Source organism: Panthera uncia, chromosome E1 (assembly GCF_023721935.1).
Source record: "Panthera uncia isolate 11264 chromosome E1, Puncia_PCG_1.0, whole genome shotgun sequence".
Classification (NCBI taxonomy): Eukaryota; Metazoa; Chordata; class Mammalia; order Carnivora; family Felidae; genus Panthera; species Panthera uncia.
In genome coordinates, this window is record NC_064814.1 from 45276920 (window position 1) to 45282919 (window position 6000).

Consider the following 6000-nt stretch of genomic DNA (forward strand, 5'->3'; position numbering starts at 1 on the left):
CCTAAAAAAAACTTTTAAAAGTTTATTCATTTATTTTGAGAGAGACAGAGACAACACAAGTTGGGGAGGGGCAGCGAGAGAGGGAGAGAGAGAGAATCCCAAGCAGGCTTTGTGCTGCCAGCCCAGAGCCGAACTCGGGACTCAGACTCACGAAACTGTGAGATCATGACCTGAGCTGAAACCAAGAGTCGGACGCTTAACTGACTGAGCCACCCAGGCACACCGGTGTTTATTTATTTTTGAGGGAGAGAATGAGAGAGAGAGAGAGAAAGGGAGGGAGGCAGGTAGAGAGAGAGGGAGACAGAGAATCTGAAGCAGGCTCTGTGCCACCAGCCTGACATGGGGCTGGAACCCACGAGCTGTGAGATCATGACCTGAGTGGAAGTCAGATGCTCAACTGATTGAGTCACCCAGGCACCCTGAAGTTTATGTATTTACTTCTAAGTAATCTCTACACCCAAGGTAGGGCTCGAACTCACAACCGAGAGATCAAGAGTCGCATGCTCTTCAGATTGAGCCAGCCAGGCACCCCGGACTGTCCGTTTTGAATAAAGCTACTATGAACATTTTCATACAGGTCTTTGTGTGAACTACGTATGCTCTTTAATTCTTGCAGGAACCCTAAGAGGGTGGCACTGTTGTTATTCCCATTTTACAGACGACAGAACTGAGGCTCAGGTTAAATTTCTGGCCCACGGCCACACAGATAATAAAAGGTGTAGATTTTTCTGACTACGAGGACTTTGAGTTTTTATTCCTGCACTGTGGTATCTTTGCGCCACAGCTGTTTGGGGTCATTAATTATAGGGACAGATGAGCCCTCACCTTAGTGGACTGTTCAAAACTGAGTTTTAGCACAATACAGTGGTTACTATTGATAATAATGGCTCTGAGTCACCAAGAAAAGGTTATATTAAACCTGTTTTTAAAAAGGACAAAAGTCTTAAGACTTTTAGAGAAATTTCCGGTCAAGGTTATTACAATAAAAGCAAACCAGCAAACAACAAGTTTTGCTACTCAAAGCTATAGTTGTCTGGAAGTCTCAGTTAGGTGTAATACGTCATTTCCCAAGGAAGCCAGAGACAGAAGGCGTGACTGGGTATATAAAATAGTATATAAATAATACATGTATAAGAAACCACTCTGTTCTTTGTGGATTCAAACAGAATAGGTTTTTGGAGCGTCTGCCGGTTCTTGCTTGGAAAGATGTTGCTAAGCAGTGTTGCTAATATTATGGAAGGACAGCTTTCCTCCTTCTTTTCCACTCAGCCCCAGAAAACCTTAGAGCGGAAGTGGCTTCAGTGGTGGCCACAGCTGGGGAGGCTTGGTAATCTGTGAGGTGGGGACCAGGAGACCCCGGGTGTGAGAGGAGTGTGCCGCAGGCTACCCACTCCTCAGCCTCGTCCGCTCCTGATTCTCTGGAGTGACCCTTGGGCAGTCTCCATGAAAAATTTGCTTCTTCATGTTCATCAGAAGTATCACACACAGAAGAATCCTTTGAATGTTTCTACTGTGGGAAAAATTACTGTCATGCCACTTCGGTTCATGGGTTCAAATTCCATAAATGAACCCAAAAGAAGTATTTTAAATACCGTCGGTAACCCAAAGAATAAAGAACTTTCCTCATCCTTCTACCTGCCTTTTACCCCCCTTTTTGTAACCCCTGAACAAAAAAATCAGCAAAGGTCTGATTGACATCGCGCATGGCAGGCTCTAGGTACCAAATGATGTGCAGCCTGAGGGCTGGATCCCCGCCACTGAGTGGGATCTGTGGGTTTCCTCAGGCATGGTTTCCTTTCCCCGAAGCTCGGAAATGCCACACAAGTCACCAAGATCCGTTTCCAAAATCTGAGCCAGTTTCTAGGCAGATCCTCTGTTTTGTATGAAATGTGTGGCTCCAGGAAAGTGTGGCTGGGCCAGGGCTCCCACGGCTGGTCTTTGAGGCCTCCCAGCCTGGCCAGAGGATTACCTGTTGCTGTCACTGAAGGACCCTGTAGGGGTGACACGGGCCCTTTTAAGGGGCTGCTAGTGGGCTCTGAGAGGGGATGTTAGTAGTTGGGAGGAGAGTGTGTGTTAGGTGTTGGCCAAGACCCCTATTGCATCTCTTTTCCAAGTAGAAATGGCTTCCACACCTCAAATGACCTTCCCAGTCTTTCCCTCCTCCCCTTCTTCTCTCTTTCCCTCTGTCACTTTCCCTCTTGCCCCCCACGCCCCCCCAAATCCCCTTTCCTCTTCTGTTTTTGTCCTGTGGTGGTATCCCAGAGACGCAACTGTAACAAGGCCCAGCAGGGGGCGCTGGTGTACCTGCTAAGGATGAGTGGCATCCCTTTGCCTAAAGAGCACAGGTGTGAGTGCTCTCTCTGCAGAAGTGAGACTTGAGAGGGGCTTCGGAGTGATGTCTCCAAGCTGCTGTATATATGGGTGCGCCCCAAAGGCATAAGAGAGTGGGGGTGCTGGCCTGTCCTGAGCAGGTCTAAGGTTGTGTGATCCGTAGGGAGGAAGGGGACGCTGTCCCCTGCAGAAGGGGAGGGGCAAGTCATCTGAAACAAGTCTGGTTTTCATGAAAGGCCCCACCCTGCTGGCTCCAAAGCCGCCTATCTGCTCCCGGTTCTAGCCAAGAAAGGTTGCAGTCATTTTGCAGAGCCCTGGAGGCACCAGAGCCGGAGGTGGAGTGTGGCACTGGCTGATCAGTGGGGCTGATTCCCAGGTTCACACGGATGTGTCTCCTGGAGCGGGTTCCCAGGCACAGAAGGCCCTTTTCTTCAGGACCAAGCATGCGTGTCTGTCTGTCTCACCCCACTGGCCCCTTAGGAACGGGCTGTGCAGCTGTCTGCCCTCTGTTCATGATTAACTTCTCTGTCGTGTCCTCCCCCTACTCCCACCCAGGCCTCCTCAGCCTTTGGGTTTCCCCAGATTGGGGCAGAGACCCAGGTTGGCAGCTGCCTGGCACTTTGTTCCCAGGGGCTGCAGGCTTGGGGGTGAGGTGGGGGTGGACTGGAACAGACCTTTGAGGTCCTGTGAGCTGGGACACTGCTGGGAATAAACTGCTGAGTGGTGGAGATCGGGGAGGCTCCTTCTCTGCCCTGACTTCCAGTGCTGCGATCTGGGTGTCCATCCTCCTCTGTTCACCCCAGAGTGCCCCAAGGATGTGGCCTTAGAAGACCTTTGAGTCACTAATGTGAAGATTGTTTCCTTTCGATTCTCTTTCAAACTTTGTGATTTCTTTAAGGACCACATCTTTGTTCGGAGCAAGCGTGTGGCCAACACCTGACACTTGCCTATTTTTCTCTTTTAACGAAGGTGCTTCAAGCTCAGAGCCTTTGTCAGGCAATGGTATTGAGCTAGAATTTAATAAGTTTGTATTTATTTTCATGGCATGAATGACAAGTGATAATAGATTTTCATTTAGGGTGGTAATGTTTTCTTTTAAAATTAATCAGGTAAAAAAGCGAGTTGATCTAATTAAAGCAAAATAATAACTAAATAACAGGGTATATGTATGAAATTGAGTCAAAAAAATTGTGAAGGTGGTATGTGAATGGCCTAATCTGTGGTGTCATGTGTGTTAGCCCTGTTTGTTTTGGGCAAGGATGGTCTTCTATTTCTCACTTACCCTAGTCTCTCTGCACAAAGTATTTAATGAATGTTGGTGGAATGGGGAAGTCTAGCATAAATGGCCACTGCATTGTCTGCCATGGATGGGTTTCCTTATGCTTTGCTGTTTTGGTGTGGGGTATGGGCCGAAGGAAGGGCTCCCTCACCCTCGGGGAACTTCTGCCTCTAGGGCCTCAGAAATCAGATCAAGGTTTGGTCTTTTAGGGACAACCTTGCGTTTTCAGCCACATCGGGGCTGGAAACATTGTGGTTGCAGAGGACCTGAGAATGCCTGGAACCCTAGAACAAGAGGGACAACTTGGTGCAAAGATTTTTTGCCTTAATCGCATCCCAGTGGCCCTGTTGCCCACTGATGCACTTGACCTGAAATAGCTCCCAGGCAGTGGCGGATGGGCTGGAGCCACCCATACTCACCTGCCTGGGAAGGGGTCAGGCCTTGCACTGAGATGCAGCTTTCTTCTGTGTGTGGGTGGATAGAGCACACACCCCATGCTGGGCTGGACCTGTGGCTGGTGCCCCCAGTGCCCGCAGTGCCCTCTAGCTGAAATAGTCCATCAGCTAACGTGTCAGCTTGGTGTTCTGCCAGAGCCGAAGCCCTGAGCTGCGTGTGCTTGTGCTCTGCCCTCTTCCCCACTGAGGACACTCATTTCCCCATTCTTCCAGACTGATTCTCAGGTCCCCACTGGTGTTCTCCTAGCAGCAGGCCTAGCTTCGGTCCCAGGGGTGGGGCCTGGGTCACTCACTCTCTGGCTATAAATAGATGTCCAGGGCTATCTCTGTGATGCCCCACCAGCCAGGCAGGCCCAGGAGGGCCGAGGCCATCGCTAATGGATGCTTCATAAATAAAACAGGCACATTTTGGCACCACCCTGGTGCTTCTTCCTGTCCACTCCAACTCCAATGCCAGCAAGATACTGTGCCCACTGGAGAGGCAGGGTTGAGGCCTCAGGCCCAGGAATTCATTTGTAGCCCTGTCTCTCTCCAGCCGAGTCCCCTTCCCTGCCTGATTCTCTGTGCTTGCGTGAACACCAGACTATATTAAAAATAAAAACAAAACAACAAAACCCGCAACAAGGCAACTTGCCTCAGGGACCTTTCTGGCCCCAACAGGGCTGTGTCCAAAGAAGGACTAATGGCTTATTTTAATTCCCTCCAGCCCTCTGCCCGAAGTGCGAAGGGGCTAGGCTTCCAGGCAGTGCTTGGAAGTGAGTGAGTGGGGCTTTGGAGCCGCTCCGGCCTGCCCATATAAGGGACTCGGCCACGGCCCTTTCCCTGCGGCTGGTCAGTGACCTTCTGTCTTTCGGTTCGGAAGCGAAGATGAAGCTTGCATGGGGTATGCAGGAGAAAGGGAAGAACTGTCGCGGGGTGTGCGGGGGGGGGCAGGTTCTGGTGGGGTGTGGGCGCCCCTGGCAACCTGGGACGCGAGGCAGAGTGTAGCGGCTTTGACATTGATCATTGACCCCGTTTTGTGTCAAACTTCCAGGGCCGGGGAAACAAAGGTTAACCGAGGGACAGACCCCAGCCCAGGTAGGCGCCGATGCTGGATAGCCCCCTCCAGCTTCCCGCGACAGTCCTTTCCCGGACTTGGGGAAAGGCAGGAGGTAGCATCCCGCTGGGTCAAACCGCCCGGGGGCCTCTCTCAGGCCGGGAGGGCGGGCACGGGGTGCCGGGTGCCCTTTCTAACCGGTCCTGGGCCGGGGGAGGTCCGCGGCGGTCCCCGCGTACGGAGGCGGTTTCGAACGGACTGAGGACGCGCGTTTGGTCTCGGTGCATGTTTTTTCTCCCTGTGTTTTAAAGACAGTGACAGCATTGGAGAAGTATCCCGGCGGGCCGGGCTGGGAGAGCGCGTCAGCCGCCTTTGCCTGGGGAGGGAGCCCGGGGCCCCGCCAGCGGGGGCGGGGACGGGGGAGCGCAGAGGAGGGGACGGAGAGGGAGCGGCGAGAGAAGGGCGGGGGGCCCGGTTGCCCGCCCGGAGGGGAGGGGAGGGAGCCGGGGCGCGGAGCGGAGGGCGATCGCGGCGCCGAGCCCCCGGGGGCGCTGAGCGCGAGCGGGCCGCCTGAACCACCCGCAGCCCGGGCGCCCGGGCCGGGGCACGGGAGGCGGGACCGGGGCGGGGTCCCGGCGCGGGCGGCGCGTCGGAGCCGGAGCCGGAGCCGGAGCCCCGGAGCCGCCCGTCCGGGCCGCGCCCGGAGCGAGCCTTGGAAATGCCTGCGCTGGGGGAGCGGGTGCCGGCTGCCCGGCGGGCTCCGAGGAGACGCTGAAGGTCGCCGGGAAGTGAGCGCCCGGTCACCTGACCCCCGGGGCGCACCTAGGCGGGGCGGGGCCCATGAGAGGCGGGCGGCCGGGGGCCGGGGCGCGGGCGCAGGGGCTGGGAGCAGGCGGCGC

General features: G+C 54.3%; 1 protein-coding gene across 4 annotated transcripts in view; it reads left to right on the forward strand.

Moving 5' to 3' along the window:
• The window catches only part of RAP1GAP2 (RAP1 GTPase activating protein 2), a 190580-nt gene that overhangs the window by 45032 nt on the left and 139548 nt on the right, over nt 1-6000 (forward strand). The gene's annotated exons all lie outside the window — the stretch shown is intronic.